General features: G+C 38.5%; 1 protein-coding gene across 2 annotated transcripts in view; it reads left to right on the top strand.

Annotated features, from left to right (window-relative positions):
* Positions 1 to 24,705, top strand: part of LOC131679641 (zinc finger protein chinmo) — a 253,741-nt gene that overhangs the window by 51,987 nt on the left and 177,049 nt on the right. Inside the window, exon 1 of one of the 2 annotated variants that reach the window (XM_058960371.1) lies at positions 3,417 to 3,611. The exons of the other annotated variant lie outside the window; for it this stretch is intronic. The gene's annotated coding sequence lies outside the window, so the exon portion shown is untranslated. Of the gene's footprint in view, positions 1 to 3,416; positions 3,612 to 24,705 lie in introns of those variants that run through there. 2 annotated transcript variants of the gene reach the window in all.

Genomic DNA, 24,705 nt, shown 5'->3' with positions numbered 1-24,705 from the left:
AATTTTCCCCCTACTTATCAATCTCAAAGTCGATATTTTTTATAATGAATGGTTCAAAAAATCTTCAAATACCCATACATGTTGATTCTGACGTATTGCACCATTTTTCGCCATTTTCTTTCTGTTTTCCAATGAATAATTGGGTAATGCGCCAATTATGGCCTATTGTGACCAGCATATCAAAGTGAGAACGTCAATAAAACGCGAGCAGATTGCTTGCTTGTTTCTGGTTGCTTGCTTATACCTCCATACGAATACAATAGGCAGAAAAAATTACTCCAAAGTGGCTTTATGTAGCAGCACGACTTGTCTGCTTCTCTCCTTCGCGATTTTTCATTGGGATGTTTTCCAAAATATTGTGTATCTTGGTTTATTGCTGGTTACTGTCTTTTCCGATTGTTAATGACAATGTCATGTGCATGAACATGCCGATTCCAAAAGGAAGAGCTACTAAATCGGTGTTCGTTCTTTTATAGAGAAAGATGTAACAGAAAATAAAACAAAGACATAACTTGTACCACAAACTATCTTCGTCGCAAAACAGTGAATAACGGAAACCAATTAAAGCGTTGTAATGAAAAGTTTTCAATTGAAGATTTAGTTTTCCGTAATTTATTCCCTACTACAAAGTGCAATAAATAACAATTTTCCGTTACGTTATTTAAAAAAAAAAGATCCGTTGTAATACAGAATTTTGTTGGTATTCCTCACCAATACTGTTGCATAGAACCGAAAATACCGGCACTTTTCTTGGTTCAGTACCGGTATTTCAGTACTAAAAACGGGTCGGCATTCCCGGGATTTTCGGTACCTGTATTACCACTACCACAACCCTAACTGATACATACTTTTATTTTAGCTAGAGAATCCATTCATGATTATTTTACTATAAAAACACCCGTTGAACGCTTGGAAAGGCTTTCTATAATACGTTATTCAGAAATACGACAGCTTCAAGTTTTGCCCTGTTTGCTTCAGATACACTACCGTAATTAAAACAATCGTTTAGCTTCCAACACACAGGAAAGATTGATTTAGTAGCGTGGCTAAATTGAAACATAAACTTAAAAAGATATTGCAATGCAATTTCAGGTGTAAGTCATCATTTATTTCAAGTTATTTAACTGATTGCTGATTGCAGAGATCTCATTATCATCTGTACATAAAATTCGGCTCGTGACAATGCAATGTTTGATGTGAAACTAGTCATTACCAGTTGTTAGCCTCGCGTGGTAATTTCCTGCGAACACAATTCTGGGAGTCTTTCTTCTAATAGACGATAAGGTTCTTTCATGTGTGTGATGTTTATGTTTGTTTTGGTTGGGTGAAAAAAGTAGAATGATTAATTTTATAAATCACTATTTTTTTCTAGATTCCTCGACAAATTTTCTTTAAAAGGCATCTCACTGATTGTTTCTAGACCAAACGAAGTCGAAGATATAAATAAAAGTTTATAATTGATGCTTCATTTTTAGAAAATTTTCCTTGTGCAATTATGACATGCCATACTAAGTTTGTCATCAATACACACTTACGAAACGTGTGAGTGCGACTTTTGTTTACATTTTTAGCTAAAACACTCACTATCAACCGATCTTCGTAATATTTGACAGATTAATACAGAATAGATAGAAGTATCAATGGTCTTCTCTGAATTGTTTCTACCATACCAAGTTTTAAGATATTGAATCTCAAACTTTAAAAATCGTTTTTCTCGAAATGTGCTAAATGGCACTTGTCATAAGACAGCACAACAGTGATGAAATAGTGCTTCTATTTTTGGAGCTAGCGTCAATCCGGCGCTAGTTTAGTTCTGTCACTGCGTGGGGGTCGGATTCTGATGAGATGAAGCCGAAACGCAAATTTCATAACTAATTTAGTTGTGTGCTCTTTACGCAATTTTCTCTTTAATGAAGAAAACATGGATTTTGCCAAAAAAAATTCTCCACTAAGAAGAAATATACCATAGGGAAAGAAAAACACGTTTTGGTCAAAGTCGATGCTATCTATGCAGTTCAGAAAGCTGCCCATTTTTCAGCTTTTGAGGCTAAATACAATTCTTCTAGCCAATTTACAATAATCCTTTTTTATGAAAACCCAACCAAAGACAGTTTAAATTGATATTTTCTATCTATCTATTATTTATACTTAACATCGCTTGTGCGAAGAGACAAAATCATAGTACCCAATTTCGTCGGGTAGAGATTTACCAAAGTTTGAATTCCATTTCCTGCATAAATCGCATCGTTTATGCGACAGCCGATATATCCGTGCCTAGTCTCCTGCCCCATAAAAAGGGCTAGGTTGGTGCACTCTCGCACAGTTCAGTGTGGAGTGCTGTGCTCATCCATAAAATGCGTTAGTGGCACACGCGTATTTTACAGCTTGCGCAAGCATATCGCGTACGCGCGGCCTCCGCTGGCATCGTATTGCATTATTCGTGGTGCTACCCGTCCTCCTCCTCCTCCAACCGGTCCTCGCCGATATACATACAGCCAATGTGCAATGACTCGAATTTGACACCCCGCTTTGGAAAGCTTGTGACAGGGCGACGTATTTGCGGTTTGATGATTTTTTTCTTTCTGTCAATTGTTTTCGTTCAAATGCCGAAACTTCAAACAACGTTCCCGGGTGCAACGCTCTGCTGACCCATGAAGTGAAGTACGACTGTGCGTGTGTAGCCCAGAAACGCATAATCGTTTCAAATCGATGTTTGATTTCAAACTTATCGATCATTACAACGTAGTTGTGATTTGATGTTATATTGTTATTCGAATGCTCTATTTTCCTACCTTATTAATACAACGATGCTAACTCTCGCCGTACATCTTAACCTCACACCAAGCCAAATGCAGTGCGAATTACAATTTTTAGCGCAGCGTTTTTTTTTCTCTCCATGTATCCGTTTCGACAATTCATCCTGGGATATGTGGAACCTTTAAATGGCCCCGCCGCGCAAGCCTACCCAAAATCCAAAAAAGTGTGTGCTGCGATAAAACCTCTACCGCGCACTGGTAGAGCTCGGTGCAGGGCGTGGAGGATGGCAGAGCGGAGCTACAGCCAAAAGTGTTGGTAAACAAATTCACTCATTATTACACAATTGCACTTTGAATTTCTGCTGGTTTGGCTTTGTTTTCACCGGTTCGGTTTCCTCTCGTGTTGGTTTACTTTGCTGCTATTGATATTCAAATGATATGGTTTGCTGGCCGTTGCCAGGCCATCATATTATATTTGATGCCCGTCAGTGGATGCGTTTCTGTTGTTTCTTTTTTGGGCGACTAGCTAGCTAACAAAACGAACGGTTCTTCGCTCTAAAGCTCTGTATAGGTACATATATCTTCACGGACACGAGCGCTTCCTCTTCGACTCTCGTTCGGTTCGGATGCCTTTTGAACACACATGTGGTGATGGTGGTGGTGGTGGGATGCAGATTTGCACACGCACCCCGAAAGTAGCAGTTTTGCAGTTAGTTTTCGGTGGAATAAGTGCCGATCGGTGCGTGTGTGCAGATCCCAAGTGGCAAACCGTCTCGAGATAGAGGAGTTTTAAATTATTCTATTGTTTGCTGTTGAGCTTCGGCGCGCGATGTGATCGGTGTTGATTAGTTTCAGGTAACCGTAATTCGAGCATTTTTGGTTTGTTTTGTTGTGGCCGTTTGCTTGCTTTTGCTCATTACAAGTTTTTCAATGAAACTGTAACTTCTGTCTGGTGGCTTCATTGTTAGTCCGAACCTGGTGCGGTGTAATAAAATGATAGGCCTCCGGGTTTGAGACGTGATGGACATGTGAATTATGGCGATTCGTCCAACTGTACTTGTATACACGTTGGGGGCGAAAATGATCGGATGTATTCAATGTAATGGCACCTGGTAGTGAGCAAGCGGCGTCTGACATTTATTTTCTCCAGAGGTATACCTGATACTTGGCTCCAAGAGAGTTCATATGATTTGAAACCTGAGAAATAAGATGGCTTTAGTGGCCGAAATTGAGGTTAGGACGTGTAGAAATAATCACCATAATTGAGACCGTTTACAGTTTTTCTATCTATCAGTGCTACTTATTCGAGGACCATCGTTTGTTTTATGAGTTGTTTGTCACAAACGAATGCATGCAAATTACAGGAGGTATAAGTTTTTTCTTATTGTTATTTTTACTGGTTCGCTCATATGGATGTGCGCATAGAAAGGGTTTTTTGAACTGATACCCGGAAAGAATCGGGTCGGACTCGGGATTGTAAGCAGTGGGTTATTTTAGTATTACTCGGTAAAATGGTCGTAATACTCATTTCTTTTTTTTATCAAATGTTTTGAATCTTCAAAGATTTTCAGAATCATATAGGTGGAATTGTTTATATAAACCAAGTTGTATAACGAATATGTAAACAAATTGCAATTGCAACTTTTAATATTAATTGCACCATAATCGCAGGAAATTGCGAAGGACAAATACTGGTGAACAAGAAGAGCTTCACACTTCACTTCACAATATCAGAAGCTGTAGAATTTGCAGGTCTGTTTGTAGGAGCTCAGTGACAGTCCATTCATTATATCAAATTAGCGAGTAAACAAATAAATTCGTGTTACAGAGGGTGATGATTTTTAATTTAATTTAATTGAAGTATTTTTTTTCAAATTTGATTGGGGTCAGAGGTTTCGATTTCGGAACGATTATAGCTTTATAAATACCTAATACTCGCCCATCTCTCTAGTACTGTAGACTAGAAATTCTGCCATTGTTTTGTGGAATTGACAAATATACGTACGAGTTCATGTTTTGCTCCATATGATAACGAATGATTGTAGTGTTTGTTTTTTGTTACTTAAAAATGTTTAACCCATTTGACATCAGCGTTTGGAATATCCATTTAGCAAAAAATGCTGTATTTAGGATATTTGTTATTGAAAAAAAAAATTAAAAATCGTCTCATGATTCTCGTGTACGCGAAATCCTTAAAGTTGCTTCGCAGCTATTCAATTTACATACGACTTCGCCGTTAATAATGGCTGGATGTGTATGGTCAATGATTTTTGTTAACTCGTCTTGTGTACGGTTGCAAATCCGTCTTCTTTGTTGGTAGTGCTGGCTGTTGATTTGGAGGTGAATCGTTATATTAATCGATGGTTCACTAGTAGGTTCTGGTTGAGCGAATGTTTTGTGATGTCTTGTAGTCCATTTTGTACGACTTGAGATCATTATTCTTAGCTGATTCCATGCCTGGCGTAGTGTACATGTTCTGGAGATCATGCTTCTAATAATTTTGGCATCGTACGTGCATTGAGTTTTCTTAGCATTGCGTACAAAGGCGCGTAAGCGTGGTTAGTCTTATATAGATGGCATATTTGTCGATCTCAACATTGTGTGTGGAATTGAACGATACTGTATTATGCATAAGATTGTGATTTTAAACAGGCGTAGTACTTTTTAAACACATTACAGCGCAAGCGATTTTTTGGAATTTTCCAATGTTGAGTTTGGAGCGCTACAAGTGAACAGTGAAGTTTTAACAGGAGCCTTGGAAATTGAATCAAGAAAAAAATGTTGTAGACTTGTCTTGATTATTGTTGCGTCGTCTAATGGTTGACATTTCTTTTTTGACTTAATTTTATTTTTATATTAATCATGGCGTGATTTGTGAGAAAACCAATTTTTTCAAGTTTGACTTCGTTATTCACTCGCCAATGTCGTCCCCATTAATATCCACAATTTAATTAAAATGGGCTGACCAGTTTTAAAACATGATTTTGAGAAAATATTCTCAAAGTTTTGCCAGCTCAATTCATCGATCTTTGAAACTCAAACTAAATTTTTACACGCGTACAATAAATGTATGCAATTAAGTAAGAAAAAATCGATTTTTAGAAATTTATTATAAGACTTACCTCACATTCCAGATCACATATCACCACGTCTTTCACGGGGTTCTTTCTAATTTCGGAATAAATTCTATCCATTCATTATTTTCCAACTATGCAAACGTATTCATGAATCGAATTTTTGAAGCAGATGTCCATCTGCTAAGTTTGCATGATATAACAGAATCAGAATTAAGAATCGGCTTCCAAATCAGAATCAAAATTAAAATCCGAATGATAGTGAGAATCAGCTGAAAATCAAAAACATAATGAGACTCAGAGCTCATAAACAGAATTAGAATTAAAATCAGAATTAGTATCAGTATCCGTAGCATCAGTACCAGTAGTATCAGTATCAGTATTAGTGGTAACAGTATCAGTAGTATAAGTACCAGTAGTATCAGTATCAGTAGTATCAGTGTTACTGTCAGTATCGGTATCAGTATCAGTATCAGTATCGGTATCGGTATCGGTATCGGTATCGGTATCGGTATCGGTATCGGTATCGGTATCGGTATCGGTATCGGTATCGGTATCGGTATCGGTATCGGTATCGGTATCGGTATCGGTATCGGTATCGGTATCGGTATCGGTATCGGTATCGGTATCGGTATCGGTATCGGTATCGGTATCAGTATCAGTATCAGTATCGGTATCGGTATCAGTATCAGTTGTATCAGTATCAGTTGTATCAGTATCAGTTGTATCAGTGTTACTGATAGTATCGGTATCAGTATCAGTATTAGCATTAGTACCAGGATCAGAATCAGGATTTATGCTCTCAATTTTAAACAGGAAACAAATCTCGGAATCCAGAATCAGAAGCAGAATCCAGAATCAGAAGCAGAATTCAGAATCAGAATCAGAATCAGTATCAGTATCAGTATCAGTATCAGTATCAGTATCAGTATCGGTATCGGTATCGGTATCGGTATCGGTATCGGTATCGGTATCGGTATCGGTATCGGTATCGGTATCGGTATCGGTATCGGTATCGGTATCGGTATCGGTATCGGTATCGGTATCGGTATCGGTATCGGTATCGGTATCGGTATCGGTATCGGTATCGGTATCGGTATCGGTATCGGTATCGGTATCGGTATCGGTATCGGTATCGGTATCGGTATCGGTATCGGTATCGGTATCGGTATCGGTATCGGTATCGGTATCGGTATCGGTATCGGTATCGGTATCGGTATCGGTATCGGTATCGGTATCGGTATCGGTATCAGTATCAGTATCGGTATCGGTATCGGTATCGGTATCAGTATCAGTAGTATCAGTATCAGTTGTATCAGTGTTACTGATAGTATCGGTATCAGTATCAGTATTAGCATTAGTACCAGGATCAGAATCAGGATTTATGCTCTCAATTTTAAACAGGAAACAAATCTCGGAATCCAGAATCAGAAGCAGAATCCAGAATCAGAAGCAGAATTCAGAATCAGAATCAGAACCAGAATTCAGAATTTAGAATTCAGAATTCAGAATTCAGAATTCAGAATTCAGAATTCAGAATTCAGAATTCAGAATTCAGAATTCAGAATTCAGAATTCAGAATTCAGAATTCAGAATTCAGAATTCAGAATTCAGAATTCAGAATTCAGAATTCAGAATTCAGAATTCAGAATTCAGAATTCAGAATTCAGAATTCAGAACTCAGAATTCCGAATTCCGAATTCCGAATTCCGAATTCCGAATTCCAAATTCCAAATTCCGAATTCAGACTTCAGAATGCAGAATTCAGAATTCAGAATTCAGAATTCAGTATTCAGAATTCAGAATTCAGAATTCAGAATTCAGAATTCAGAATTCAGAATTCAGAATTCAGAATTCAGAATTCAGAATTCAGAATTCAGAATTCAGAATTCAGAATTCAGAATTCAGAATTCAGAATTCAGAATTCAGAATTCAGAATCCAGAATTCAGAATTCAGAATTCAGAATTCAGAATTCAGAATTCAGAATTCAGAATTCAGAATTCAGAATTCAGAATTCAGAATTCAGAATTCAGAATTCAGAATTCAGAATTCAGAATTCAGAATTCAGAATTCAGAATTCAGAATTCAGAATTCAGAATTCAGAATTCAGAATTCAGAATTCAGAACTCAGAATTCCGAAGTCCGAATTCCGTATTGCGAATTCCAAATTCCGAATTCAGAATTCAGAATTCAGAATTCAGAATGATATTTTATTCACGAGTTTTTTATCGAACTTTTCAGACAAAGTAGCGTGAACTATGTTCATGAATTCAGGAATTTATTCACGATTTTAAAAATTTCTAATAGGAATGGGCGATGTCCATTCGTCGATCTTTTCTCATCAAAAATCGATTTTTTGCATCGATTTTTCCCCGCTTGATTGCTGACAACATCAATTTTTTCGAATTAAAAAAATCGGTGTAGCAAAATCGATTTCATTTTTCAAAATGCCCATCACTAATTTCTAAGCATCTCTTTGTAATGTTTCGGTCATGAGTAAACTGATTCATATTCATGATTTCAGGATCTTAGTCATATTTTTTGATTTGTCAGTCACAAATGCTTTTAGTTCATGATTTCGGGATCTTGGTCACGACTTTCGTAATATCTATTCACGCTATCGTTCTATTTTAGTCACAAGTAGTGTGATTTATGTTCATGATTTCAGGAGTTTTTTGTTTACTCGGAGTAACGTGACAATATGAACTGGATCATAAAAATGTCACTGATTCGCGGTATCTTGTCATGTGAACTATATCACGAACTCGATTTGTGATTCTATAATGTACTGTGCATGCATGAAATTGAAAATGATTAAGGATTTTCACGAGCACGAGTGGTCAGTCCTGACCATCGTACTAGGAATTATGGACCAGTTCGCGAATACATGAATAATATTTCATGATTTTTTTAACTAATTATGAATCAATTCGCGAGGATTGAAAGGATTCATGAATAACATCTCGAGTTTCGTGAAATAATTGACGAGAAAGTATCCAGACTGTTTCAATTTTGTGAACCAGTTTATAACTACAAAAATCAGATCATGATTAGAATGCAATAAATCATGAATCAGTTTACGTCCTATAGTCGGACTCTGAAATTTATTTCCAAACCTATTAATAAAACCATAATCAACCTTTGGTTTTATGAATAATATTCTTAAAGTTGTGAATTAATTCACCTACAGCAAATCGATTTGATAGGGGAATGGAATATAATTATAAAACATATGATTTTTGTTCATGTTTCCGTAACGTAAAAACGTGATTGTTTCAGAATTTACGGTACGATACCGGGAAAGATTTTTTTTCTTGAAACTGGACCATTACTTAGTAAACTGGTGAAGGGTCCAAAAATCAATGATCGAGCAATTAGTACTAGAATTTTTCACTAAAACATTATTTTTCTGTTCAACCTGCCACTTGCTTATCCACCATCCAATATCGAGAGCACACCAGTTAATCTTCCCCACAATCATAGGCGAGACGCGAAGGTGTCAAGCTCGAGTGCATTACATATTTATGGCCTTGGGTCTTTGTTGCACTGACCTGAACGTTTTGAGACCGCCGTAAAGTTGTAGCAATATATTTATGTTCATAGTTTGTCGTAAAAATTTTCGACCGGAAAGTCGGAATGGGAAAATAGCACTTTCCTTGGCCCTAACCGCGGCGGCCAAGCGTTAGATGTACGCGTCAACACCGAGTTTAGGTGGTTCTATCTCGCTCTCGCACCATAACGAACTTGTAGCTTACAACAAAAAAATAAAAACAAAAGCGCAGCGGTCCGAAATGCACCACTCTTTACGATGACTTATGGCGAAATGAGATGATAATTAATGGAGATTATGTTGAAGATAATGCCCACAAGGGCGCCCCCAGGGTTTTTGTTTCCTTCGTTTCGGTGGTCACAGGAAAAGAACCACGCGGGGTCGGAACGGGTTGTGGTGGAACCGTGGTCTAGATATAAAGAAAATAAATATTTATCAGTTTTTGGGCTTTTGTCTATTTTACATGGGCTTTTGACCAGAAGGCACTCCGAGGGAACAGTTAGCTCTACATTGTGCGTTTTGACCTTTGACGCGGAACGGTCGAAGGGGGCGAAGAAGGAAAGCTTTTAGGGCGAACAAATAGTCGTTAAAGTCGCTGATGTTGATAGTGTTAAAATGTGCAATATCTGCTTGTGAAATAAAGTTGAAAACAACTTTTTACGAAAAATTTCAACGCTTTTAAGTTTTTTTTAAATAATTTGAACAAATTCACTAATGACTTTCTTTCTTTTCTTTGCAGGTATGTCGAATTGCTCATCTAAAATAGGTCAAGTGAGTTATATACAAAAATCGAGGATATTTGAATTTGATAATTTGCGTCGTTATGCAATATTGGAAAAATTGGCACTAAAATGGTTGAATACCTATCTTTCATCTTTCATAACTAACTTAATTTTCCACCCAGTCGGAGTAAACAATGGAAATACCGTCTTTTGGAAAGCTTTATTTAATTATCCAGAAATTACCACCAAACTTGGTTAGAATCAAGGAAGGGACCATAAAACTGATTAGATCGCATCAGTCAGCACGGTAATCATCATTTCTCTATTTTTTGGGGGGCCCCACGGTACGACGGTGGACCCGCTAATGCATCAGAAAGTGTATGTACGCCAGCAATGCCAAGCCAACCGACAAAAAGTGATTAAAATGAAATAAAAATCGTAACCAAAAAAAACGAAACAACTGGAATTACCTAGGAATGCACCGCATAGCTGTGCTGCCAGTAGGCATTAGGTACCGGCTGCTGATGCCCTCTCACGACTTTTGGTTCTACCCATTAGCCAGGAGGAAAAATTATTTTCTTCAATTATTTTCGATGCGTAAATGCTTTTTCCTCCCTATCTCTTCGGACTCCGAGAGCGAGACGGGTGAGAAGGCTGTACCGATCGGACAGCCGAAATGCGTTTACCAAACCTGGTTTCTTTCTTTCATGCACTTCTGAGCCGATCTGACCGGTTCGGTTGATTTTATGCCATCTCATCCTAATCAACGAAAGAAGGTGGTACCGATGTTTAATGCACCTAATAAGTGACCATTCGAATGAAGCCCTAGCCAGCAGCGCGAGCACACTGACTATGATTTGGGGACCGAATGTGTTGCGCTGGTCTGTCCTAAAATTACCATCGATTCAACTTCTTGCAATACGACGTGAATACTCGAACTCAGGAGGAAAGCACTTTGATTTACTTTCCTCCTGCATCCCTCTTTCCTGCCACACCTCCGTCGGACTGCTTGCATTCAACCGCCGCGCCGCGCCGGGCCTCAGAAAGGCAACAAGGGCATCGACAGCAATAAAAAAAGGAACACAAAACCCGAGCAGCACTTGAACGCGATTAGTTTTGGTCTATTTCAGGAGAGCGAGAGGGGGCATCGAACCTGGTCGAGCGTGTAATGAAAGAGTTCAGTTCTTCGGGATGGATGCAATCAATTTGATTGGCTTGCATTTTTTTCATCTTACCTTTGCGTTCGGCTCGGCACGGCTCGGGTAGGGATGGTCCCGCTTGCTTGCACTCTCCGCTGTCGAATAGAGCACCGATGATGGACTTATGCCCGTTAATGGTTTCAGAAAAGGCTGCCGATGGATATTTCGGACATTTACCAGAGTGCACTGAACTCTTAGATGATAATTTATGATTTCGTTCAATCCCGAACCCGAAGAAACAGTTGCAGTATTCTAATGATTGGTGACGATTTTTAATAAATTCTGTGTCCTTTTCACAAGATTTATAAGTCGATCAAAAGTCCCGAAAGATTTCGAGAAAGATGGGATTCAGCGTCAACTACTGGTTTTAGTCAGTGTCCTAAGGCTTCTATTTTTCCATGTCGTTGTAATGAGTTTTAGAATATTCTATTGGAGTAGTTGTATGTCAAAAATGCTAAATGTAATTTCCTTTCCGTAGAATAGAGCATGGTGCGACGGTTCAGGGGGTAAGGAGTTGGTCTCATAAGCTACTCGCCATTTGTTCGAGCCTCAACCATGAGGGATTCTTAGTGATCTGTAGGATCGCTGCAAAATACCCCTGTAATTGTCCTTTTACACTATAGTTTTTTACACGGTTTTCTTTGAGCGGATTTTTTAAAATGAGGTTTTTAGGTGGTTTACAAAAACCGTGTAAAAACGCGTAAATTAAAAAATTCACCGAAAAAATCTTTTTCTCCTCGATTTGATAGAAGAATGATTGCTTCTGTAAAGTTTTAGCACTGCTCAAACTACGGAACTTTGCTCTGAGAATCAATTTTTTAAGTCAGAAATTTCGGAGATACAGTGAAGACCCGCTTTTATCAGCCCTCTGGCGAATTTTAAGCTGATGAAACAGGGACATTGATAAAATCGGGACAAATATTTTTCTGTATTTTTAATAAAGCGAAGCTCTTAAAATATTCTTCTTTGGTCCTTATATATAGCCTCGCAACTTTTTCTGATAACTTATTTAAGGGGGTCTGAAAAAAAAAATTTTTTTTGCATTTTTCGGATCTCTAAGATAAGAAATATATGCCCAAGAAAGGATTTACTCGAATTCAATTTGGTTCGTCTTCTAGAGCCCATCAAACTACCAACTATCAATTTTCATATGAAGCTGATAAAATCCGGGGTAGATATCTGGGGCTGATAAAATCGGGTGCTGATAAAGTCGGGTCTCCACTGTATAAAGCTGTTTCCATTGAACCCCGTTTTGAATTCTATTTTAACCATTATGTCAGGTTTACATGCATGTAATGTTTAAGGGTTTAAGCACGAAAAAAAACTTTCTCACGATTTTTTTAGAAATTTTGATGAAGCTTATTGATCATATATGTATTAGAGTGGGACATGGTTATATGAAAAAAATAAAATTTGGCTCCGAGTAACTTTTTGGGTCCTATTTAGCTCCCAGAACAACTCTGCAAATTTTTAGCTCGATCGGCGAAACTATAATTTTGCGCCCACGGTTTAAAGTTTACATGGGATTTCGTATGGGAAAATTGTCTTTTGCAAATTAATTCTTCAAAGAGTCGCCCGTTATCTCCTAAAAATAAACAGATGTCTGATTTTTATAGGAAATTTGTCAAGGGAACAAAGTCTAGAAGACTGCAAAACGATCTGATGCTTGTGGAAAAAGTTATTAAGCAAAAATCGATTGATGCCCTGAAGATTGATGAAAATTTCACTTATCATAGCATCACTGCTTCTGACGGTTTTATTATATGCAAAAGTTTTAACTTTCTCTTATTATGTACAAAAGAAGCCTCAATTTATCCCTCAAAACCTTGCGAAGTGGCCAAATAGTATAGATAAACGATTTAGATACGTTAAGAGAGGATTAAAACAAAATTGTGTATAATTGGACAACCAACAGCAGTGGTGCTAGAAAAAATGAATATTTGATCAATCGTCAGAGCATCAATCGGTTTCTGCTTAATAACTTTTTTCTCAAGCATCAGATCGTTTCGTGGTTTTCGAGGCTTTTTTTCTTTGTTAAATTTCCTATACAAGCCACATAATGATTTATTTTTAGGAAGTAATGGGCGACTCCTGGAGAAATTATTTTGTAAAAGTTAACTTTCCCATACAAAATCCCATGTAAACTTTAAACAGTGGGCGCAAAAATATAGTTTCACCGACCGAGCTAAGAATTTGCACAGTTGTTCTAGGACCCAAATGGTACCTAAAAAGTTGCTCGGAGCTGGAATCTATTTTTTGTCCCACCCTAATATGTATATTATAATGTATACTTTCAGTAACATTTTGTAATTTTTTTATGTAAAAATATCGACAAGCGACTCGGTGACGAAGCTTTTTGTTGAACGTATCTTGAACAGACTTCCCAAATGAACATCGAACACCATGTTCGCTCTAGTTCTGTGCTTATCTTAAACCCACAATTCGTGTGCAAACTCGAACGCGCTAATGCGTACTAAAACACGTACACATGTTCGTCTGCACAACCGAACCCCATGTGCGTATGCGGTGTTCGTATACGCAGGTTCTTAGCAATAGTTTTCTCTTTCTATCACTCATCATCACTATTGTTGACTCATTCTGTTTTGTGTGTGCCTTTCTTGTGTACGCACACGGTGTTTGAACTTAAGTTTGCACGTCGTTCGCTTGGGTTCGGTGTTCGAGGCGAACCTGTACACAAAGCAAGTTTGGGGTTGAACGTGTACACGAAATTTTGTACACAGGTGCAAACTTATCAATGTTCATGGGAAGATTCATCTTGAAAAAAACACGATTTACGATGTTATCTGACATTCTAAAACTACTTAACCGATTTATTTCAAACTTTGCTCACACATCTATCTATATATATATATATATATATATATATATATATATATATATATATATATATATATATATATATATATATATATATATATATATATATATATATATATATATATATATATATATATATATATATATATATATATATATATATATATATATATATATATATATATATATATATATATATATATATATATATATATATATATATATATATATATATATATATATATATATATATATATATATATATATATATATATATATATATATATATATATATATATATATATATATATATATATATATATATATATATATATATATATATATATATATATATATATATATATATATATATAAAAGTCAAAGTTTGTATGTATATAATTTATAGACTCCCAAACGGCTTAACCGATTTCCGTAAAAAATTGCACACAGTAGGTATTTGGTATGGGGCGTGTTTGTGTGCTATTAGTTGGAGATTATCTGCCCGCCAGATGGCGCTTTGGAACAAATTGTGTTTTCCTCCTATTTCGCAGAGTGTCGCAGCAACGCGCGATGGGTATTAGCTAGTTATATATAGAAAATACCTAACCTCTACGTTAAGTTTTTGCGATAATTTTTCAATTAGGGATCAGTCATAAATGACGTAGCATTTTTGAGTGATTTTTAACACCCCTCTCCCCCATCGTAGCATTTCGTCACAAACATCTAAATACCCCCCCCCCCCCTGGTAATTATGTAGCTTGGCGGTAACCCTACTCCTCCCCCTCCTTGTCACCACACAAAAAAAAAACTAATAAAAACGATGTTAGATGAAACGGGTAAGGTTGTTGTGAAATCAGGTCAACACCTATTTCCTTTAAAAAAGTTACGTAGCATGACTTCACCCCCTACCCCCCTGTCGTCACACATCATCACAAAATACAAAACTCGCCCCACCCTATATAATGCAACGTCATTTATGAATGGTCCCTTAGGGGTTTTTTACTCATTTTAAATAAAAATATTCCACGAAAAACTCCCCCATTTTATGAGGGATAAACTCCCTTAGTCTCAATGGGTGGTCGTCATGTTGAATTTCGAAATATATTTAACCATTTCTGCTTGCATATCTCCCCTATGCAAATAACAACCATACCAAATGAGTCCCTGGGTTTTTCATTACACAAAAGCCATCATCTTAAGGGGTTATATACAAAGTTGGAACTCAAAAAATCGAAAAAAAATTTATTGAATATTCTGAAACTACATATTTTTGAAAATATCTGTGCGAAATTTCATCCAGATCGGAGCACTAGATTTCAAGCTACAGCCGTTCGCAGCGCGCTGGTTTTTCCGCGTATGAAGCTAACACAAAACTTTAATCGCAATTATCTCCGAACTAAGTTTTTTGAAACGTACCGTTGCGGTGAACGCGATATCGCAAAAACTATTTAGCCTATTTTAATATTTTTTTTTGAATTGTTTGTATATACATTTTCGTGTACTTAAACGGTTCCTTTTTCATCCAAACATTTTTGAGTTTTTGTTTAAAATTTTGAACACTACAAAACTCAATTTTTTGATTAACATGTTTTTTGTCAGGAATTTTTTTTATTGGGAATCCGTTCAAGTACACCATAACACATTTTTCTTCAATAATCTTTTCACTTTTTTTTATTTCAGTTGAACGGTTCGCCTTGGAGAGCGTTCAACGCAAACCTCTGCCAAAAAAACTCGCTTCGGGGGATGGGCCTTTTCAAAAAAAAAAAATTGCATGAAACGTTTTACAAACAAATCACGAACCTAGCCTAGTTTTTTGCCACAACTTTGTATATAACCCCTTAAATATCAAAATAGTGCCAATCATCGATTTTCTTTAACTATTAATCACCCTCTTTCGAATTACTCCCAGATTGATGATGCTTTTTACTGCTTTGTAGTTACTGGAAACCGCCATTTAGGATTTCAAAATTGTGTCATCTATCATATTTCGTTATCTACCCATCACCCCCTTTCAAACGACATCCATATTGATGATAGTTTTTTTTATTTCGTTTATTTGACACGGCTCATAGCGGTAGCTTAACGGAGCCGTGGATCTTTCATATGTTAACAATATGTGAAAATTAAAAATAAAAGCAAATATTATTGATTACCCGTTGGATCTCGTGCGCGCAACTTTTTATTGCGAGCGGAGACCTTCTCTCGCGGCTCGCCTACTGAGTCATGGGGATCATTTAATTCCCTTCTATCGTTAAAGGTGTCTTGGTGCTCAGATGTTCTTTCCTGCTTATTACCCTTACGGGTGACCAGTGTAAATCCGTCGTCATTATTTTTATCTTCTTCGCCGATATTGCTTACAGTGGTATTTGGGGTGCTGGACGCTGCTTTTGCAGTTGTCAATATAGACTGAACAGCTGCCACAAATTTTGCAACCGTTTGTGGTTCAGGTATTGGTATTGAAAACTCTTTTTTGGGTTGGTTTTCCGTGGATTCGTTGGGAATCGGTAGTGATACATTCTCCTCTGTATCTTCCGCGCAAGGTTGTCCGTGGTGTGCTGTCTGATTACAATACTTGCACGAAGGAGTTTGCCCCTCGTGGGTGCATAACGTAGTTTGATTAATAGTAGCTTCGTGGGTTTTAAGTTTTATAGTCAAGTGGGAGGGGATAGGTCTTTCGATCCGCATCCTCACCACAAGAACACCGTTAGGTGTACCCGGGAAGAATTTTCTCCACGTATCAGGTGTAACGGATTCTACTTCTCCGTATAGCGACATGTATTCTGCAACTAGATCAGGAGGGGTACGTGGTGATAGGTCATGTAACTTTACATCTACATAGTCTTTTTCTATATACACGGGAATCTTAATTCCAACTTTATCACTTTCTGTCACGTGCTTCAAGTTGTTCAGCAAAACAAAACGTTCAGCTTTGGCTAACGTGTTGAATGATATGAGTACTACATTGCGAAGATGATGATACTGAAGGTACATAACCTCCTTGAGCCTAAGCTGCATCTTCACCTTCAGCAGGTATTCCACTTCACTAAAACTTAATCCTATTGAACAGAATTTAAAGTCAACGACCGCTGTGTTGGGTCGGAGCAGACTTTTTTCGTCAACTTTACTCATGACGGCACGAATAAATTGAATGTTTCCTTTGTTCTCGAGACAATGCACACTAGATCGAGAGGTTGCTAGTTGTTGTTCACTTGGTTCGAATGTACGTCTGACTTGAGCAGAAGTAGAAAGTAGACTGATGATAGTTTTTAAAGTGATAGTGAATACAGTTGGAAGTCACGATTAAATCAAATGAATCCATACCCTGGTTTTGAATGGTTGGAAATTTCAACGGTTTTAGTTATGTTTTTGTGCAGAAACAAATGTACAAAATGTCACACTTTAAGTTCACCCATACTGTTTCTAAGTGCTGTTCACCAAAGATTTCTAGTTTTATAATAAATTAGTCTAACTAGTAAATATTGAGTCCTATATTCTGGTCTGCGATCTTCTCCCCGAAAATTAGAGCGAAAGATAGATATGAGATAACATTTTGCAGTAAAGCATTATGGTCAAATGGAAACTGTGGCAAACTGTGGTATTGTACTGAGTTTGCATTTGTCTTAAACATTACATGCACCTGCTATAAAAGTGGTTAAAATGGAATTCGTGATGGGGGTCAATGGAAGCCACTTCATATCTTCAAAATTTCTAAATAAAAAATTTGGTTCTTTTAGCAAAGTTCCGTGATTTGGTGAGTTAGTGCTGGCACATTGCTTTGTAGTGTGAAAATTTTCTCTTTCTAATTTTCAACAGGTAGTATACAAACAAAACCCTAATGGCAAACATATTTTAGTATTTGAACAAAACATAGTAAAGTTTTCTGTGTTGATATTGTCCATAGTAATATGTTAAATTTCTTTCTAAAGAGGGAAATTGGTTTAAACCATCTTATCTATGAAGGGCAAAAAATCCAAAATATAATTTAAGAATTTTGTTTTTGTACTCTCTTCAGTACCAGTAAATTTTTTGACTAATTGGGAACACGTTTTGTGAACACATCAAACAACTTCTAACTTTCGTTTATGAATCTTTTGTATTGTAAAAAGTATACAGGTAAGTAGGAAGGTTAGAAATATGCATTTAGGGTCTCAAAATGCAGTATAAATTGCTAGCATAAATTCATTTCGCTAAAATGTTTAGTTTAATCTTTAAATACGTTATTTTTGGAGATGACGTTTTCCAATTTGCTGCCATCGCAACTCGAAGAGCAATTATCCGATTGATTTTAAAATTGAGCTGAGTACTCTATAATGGCGTAGGTTTGATTGGATGAAAACACTCGTTTTGGTATTAAAACTACTTCTTTTTATAACAACGCCATTTTGTTAAATTTTGATATTTTTCGAAAATTCTGCATCATTATATAGGAAATGACTTCTAGATTTTGGGCTATCGGCCACTAATTCGGGCGGAATTGTTGTGGCAGTGGAGGATTTTTTTGCGGCTTCGAAGACACTGTCGTCTATTTTTCAATATATTTGCTTGAAAAATACAGTCCTTGGCCATATTATACATACTTATCCTGAAAATAAAACTTTTATGTCATTTCATGGATACTACATGTTCATTACTTGACAGATATAGTTAGAATAATTAACACAAACAGTTTTGGCGATATATCACGTCTTTAACCCATTCTAAAAATTGTAATGTCGACATTACCTGTCAGCAAGTCAAAAATAAGAATTCTTTGCAGTAAAATACGGAGAGTCGCCAAAGTCTGCAGACCGAGTAACATACATCTATCGACGTCGTAAGACGGCAACATAACTGGATCGTTCCATGGAAGTTTCCTGAGAGTCAATCGAACGAAACATCTTTGTATACGTTCCAATCGGTCACTTTGAACGGCATGGTAAGGCGCCCACACTTGCATAGCGTACTTCAGTGCACTTCTGATCAGGGCGTAGTAAAGTGATTTGAGTGTGTAGGAATCATTGAAGTTCGCGGTGTTCCGCTTCAAGAAGCTCAGCATTCCCAAAGCCTTTGCAGTTGTCGCGTTAATCTTCCTACCAAGTCAATAATTCTTTCTTGTAGGCTGTATTCATAGTGCCGAAGTGATAGTTCGGAAGATCTTGAGATCGTCCACATATAACAACTTCCCAGACTTGATACGACTACAAATACCGTTAATAAATAATACAAAAATAAGCGGTCTCAGATGACTGCCATGCGGGACACCTGTGGAAGTTCTTAATGTGCTTGAGTGCGTTCTTTTTATATTCTCGATTGCCGAGCGGTCGGAAAGACAGTATTGTTGCTTCTAAACATTCATAGCATCAGCTGAACATTGCGTTTCCAAGAAAAAAAGTTAGTGGAAGTACCAAATACAAATACTCAAGGAAGGCGGAAATCTGGAAAGTTTCGTATTGCAGCTAGGTCTGTTGAAGAGTAGTTTGGTTTGGTCTGTTTTTTTGGTGCAAATAACGTTTGTGCTGTTTCGCAAAGGTTTGCGGAAACCGCGAATCTGAGCGTTCCATCATAGATATTTGAAATCCATCCTCCTGTTAATTTCTTTCAATAGAATCTTTTGGCGGAGTATTTCATGTTGCTGTAGAGAGACGTGACTGCATCGTTAAGCTTATTACCACTCATTAGGTCGATCCATTCCACAGCAGCAATCAGAGATTTCGCTAAAGTTGCAACGGCTAAAGTCAAAATCAAGGTCATCAATCGAGTGAATCTCCACTGTTGCTGCGTACATCTAGCCGCAGAACAGACGGATTGTGGTGGGGATCGTCTTTGAGAATAGCAGTCGGGGGCTCAAGCAGCTCTACGATATCCGTGTGAGCAGATCTGGTACAGACCGCTTGGAACCATAGATTCCGTTGCATCTTGTTCTTATGATGCATTATTAGGCACGTAACACTACGGCTTGAGTATGCGCGTGATACAAATCCGGATCACTATTTGGCCTTAGATAAACACAGCTAATATATACAGACTGATGCGAGAGAGCTATGCATACGCACGGCGTTCTGCTCCAAACGTTCCATAACTCCTGACGAGTTTAGCTGCGAATCTGCGAGGTTGTTCTATACTGCTATTAGAACGCCATCACCTCGGCGCAGATGACTGGTTTGCGTTTGATATGTCTTCGTGCAGCCAGGTTTCCGTTAGGACAATGACGTCGTAATCACTAGATGAAAGCGCTAGATGGAATTCTGGTGTTTTCTTTCTCATTCCTTTTACTTTCTGCTAGTAAACGGAAATAAATTGCAACAACTTCGGGAACAGGCAATACAGGAAGTAAATCAAGTCATGTAACTAGTTGGAGCAAGGACCAACGGAGGTCATCTTTCCTGAGTCGGGCGCATTCGGTTTCCAAAAAAACCTTTCTGGAATCTGGAAAACTTCTCGTCAAACTCACGACAAGTAATCCGAACTGGCCATGTGGACGCCTTCATAGCCTATTCTTTGAGATCCGTGAGCTTTGTAGGAGACAATATTAAGCGTTCTAGGATCTTTACCACGAGGGATTAACTTAGCAACAGTGATCTCCGAATTTCCGAGTTTGTTCGCCGCCAGCTTGACTCCTTTTATCAGGAACATCGGGAAAAAAATCGGACAGATACAACCAAAACTTTTTATCTTTACGAATCATTGCGATAGATGATCTCAATGAACCGGCGGCATCAGTATCTCGTGGCAGCTCAGAAGAATCGGAGGTTGTATCATCGTTGTTTCTCTTTTTTAGTGGATTTAACCCTCAAAAATGCAAGCCAAAATTGTGACCTCAAGAAGTATCACCCCTAAGACCCAATGTAATCAAAAGCCTCTTTTTTGTTGTTTTACCAGTGAGAGAATCGAAAGCTCGAAAACGCCTGGACCACGGCAATTTTCCTTTAACCCTCAAAAAGGCAAGGGGTCTCAGAGATCCGGCTAGTTACAGTTCACTAGTTCCAATGAACTTGTAATTTGAAATACAAATGATCGAGCGTTTTCGAGCTTTCGATTCTCTCACTGGTAAAACAACAAAAAAGAGGCTTTTTGATATACTAAAATTCACACGATAAATCGGACTAAGATGAAATTGTACACCATCTGTGAAAAAATCAATATCGGTGTAAGACTTCCGGCAGACTCGCTAGTACACTGATTGCGCGCCACTCAGAAAATCAAACGAAAGTGTCTTTGAACACCAACGCCTATTCGTTCAGCGTGATATGCACGCGTGACAAAGATTTCAAACAAACCACTTCGATTTGTTTTTTACCGCAAAGTTGTGTATTTTGTCATAATAAAAATTGTTTCTGAACATTATAATCGTGAGAAATAGGAAATAAAAATGCAAAAAAGTGCAAAAAATTAATTTAAGGAGTTCGTCATAGACAACGTGCAAAGTGGAAACACCTTGGTAAATAAGTGAACGTTTTAGAACTAATAAATTCACAAATACGGTCTCGAGAGTAAACCTACAAACGCCCGTGTTCGCGTGATTATGAATATGTCTGCGCGATTGACCACGTTAACGTACAAACGCTCGAGGCTTTCGCGATAATACACGCGATCGTGAAGTCCCTACGCCTGCACATATCTGAACCGTACAATGAGTATCACATACAGAATCACGGTCCGCTGCACTTGGCCTTAAGCAATGTTTTAGTGGGTGACATTTCCCGTCTCGTCTGCTATTGTATTTTAGTCTAGCTCTACAGCTCAAGTAGGACAGCTCTCGAAAAAATGTATTGAAAGTTTCTATAATAAGAACGCATATGACGGAACTGGCATCTGAATTTAGGATATTATATCTTAAATTTAACCTTTTTGAATTATTACAGCATTTTTTTCGGTTCTAGAAAACAGCAATTCTTATGTACACGATAAACAAGCAAACATAAAGGCTTTAATAAAGATACTACACGTCCTTGGCGCTCGTTAGCATCAACCTTTTCCTGTGGACGTTACATTAGTTGCCCCAAACCGCATAATGTTGTCGTTTTGCCAGCGTCCACAGTTCCCACAACGCAAAGCCATGCGCATCCCCTCAGCAGCCAAAACATTGCGTTATTATCTGTAATTTTCATCTAAATTTTCTCCGATTCTTTCTGCCTCATTTGCTCAATTTCAAACCCAATTTCTATGATTATCCCCTGCCCCCCCGTTCAGTCATTACTGCCAAGCGGGGGCCCAGGAACGACTCCATCTATCATCGCTACGGGCAAGTACATACGCACTTTTGCTGGTTGGGGGGCTCTGTGAAACGAGTCATGTCGGACAACGGTGGTGGCGGGACGGAACAAAATATGTAAGAACCAAAACAGATGATTTTGATTACGGTAGCAACTACAACAACCGTCGGAATATGACCGTCGTTGTCGTCGTCGTCGTCGTCGTCATTGTCATCATCGTTGTCGTCGTTTAGACGCCAGGGTTTTGGAGGTAGCTCCAAGCACACACCTTCTCCGTGGCAGCCGGCAGACTCCCACTGATGGCACCGTTCGATGATCACGATGAACATTATAATAATCATTATTCTTACATCGTTTCGTACGCATCGTTCGTGATCGGCATGTAACACACGCAGCATCACGTACATATTCGCAGTCGGGAAATTTGTGGGGTGATTTTTTTTTCTGTGCAGTGAAGGACTTTCGGCGAGATAAGGAACATCTCAGGCACGGAAATGGTATTGATTTTAGTTTGGACTGTGACCAACGCTTAAAGTTATGAATTCTCTGTCTGACTCTCAGGTGTAAATCATTTGCATCGCTTCATTGGTTTTCGATTAATAATCTAGCAAGGGCAGCGCATCAAACTTTACGATCGTTGCAACAATACGCATTCGCTACACACTACCACGATCTAGAAGGGAGTGTTGACCTCTGCTCCTTAAAATTTCTCTATGGCGGCGAAGGCGTCAGGAGAACTCTTTGCGGGCTCTTTCCCCCTCCGGCGTGCACTCTTCTACCAACCACCTGTCCGTTCGCCCGATGAAGTAAGTCAGCTAGGCCAACCAGCAAGCAGGCAGGCAGTCAGACAAGCAGTATAATTACCTCTCCGTACACCGTGCCGCTCACTCAGCGAGGTACACAATCTGCTGCATCTCTAATCGTAATCTATGCTCATCATCTTCGTTAGCATTTGCTTCCTCTTCTTCGGTACGCGCTGCTGCGTTTTGGAGCAGTTCGGTCTCTACGGCCAGACCTTGGCTTCGACCTTTTTATTAACGCATGGTAATCGTGTTTAATTATTTCCTGCATTCAGGGCTCTTCGAAGCCACTTTCATGGCTTCATCTATCGGGTTCAGCTAGGGTGCGGAGCCAAAGAAAGCTGAGAAAGAACCGGTGAAGAGGAAAGGGTGAGTAATGCATCTATCCGATGCGAGATGGAACTCAGGAATTATTTTCGGCTAAGATCCATCAATCTTCGATGTGTTGTTTCCCTGTTCTACAAGATATAGATCGGGTTCGTCGCTTATGCGCTGGCAAGTCTAGTGTTCGTAGCAGAACTGGCCTGCGCTTAGCCAACCAACGGAGGTGGGAAAACACGAGCATCAATTTGTACCGACCGATCGCTGTGTGTTGTGCCGGTCCAGTTGGCGCATAGCTAGAGTGCATCGATTTGAGGCGGACGGTCATCCGATTCATCGGAGACCAAAGAGTTAGAAATTAATAAACATGATTTTGACTTTGAATAGCAAGTAGATTCTGTTCATCATGATTGATGCACATGTGGAGTGGTGGCGTAATATAACCTACATTTGTTCGCCGATAATTGATGCCACACTGTGGGGGGTGGGCTATCGATTTGGTGAGAAATAAGCACAACTCGCGAGTTCAGATGTGCGTAAGTCAGGAACCAAGCTAAAAACGATGAAACAACCGTGTCTCCGGCGAATCTCGTTACAGTAGAAAAACATCATTACATACAGCAAACGGAACCGTTCGACCGAACAATGACTGGAAGCGAAGCGAATAACGGTGCACCCGCTAGTCGTAGTTCAAATCTGCATGAAGGTACAACATGCAATCATTCCCGTGCTTGTCTAGCATACACATGCATATCTTTGTGCCTAGGAAGAGCAAAAGGCACGACTTGAAATGTACATCTTTTTGTTATTCACCAACGCCTCGAAAAAAAAGAACAACGAAAATAAGCACATGCATATCACCTGACCCCTTCTCCCGCTACCCGGTGCCGAAAAAGGCCGGTCAATGCACACGCGGAAGAGGCACCGAATCGTGGGGTAGTTATTATTTCAATCCAGTACCTTGTTTGTTATTATATTCATCAAACCGGGGAATATTTTCGGCATCCAAAAACTCTCCAGAGGATGGTCTAGGCGGTACGTTTTTATCATTACTCGAAAATCGAGTGCATGTTTCTGGTGGAGGGGCTGACAGCAATGCGACGGCGGCGGCGGCGCCGCAGCGATGGAATGCTACCCGATGTGGAATTGTAAAACGACTTCTGCTTCACTGTGGCCATGCATGCTACGGAACGGAACGAGTTGCAACATATTTTCGGTACAATGACTGCACTGTAGATCCGAAATACGTGGA

Source organism: Topomyia yanbarensis, chromosome 2 (genome assembly GCF_030247195.1).
Source record: "Topomyia yanbarensis strain Yona2022 chromosome 2, ASM3024719v1, whole genome shotgun sequence".
NCBI lineage: Eukaryota > Metazoa > Arthropoda > Insecta > Diptera > Culicidae > Topomyia > Topomyia yanbarensis.
This window is presented reverse-complemented; position numbering and strand designations above follow the sequence as displayed.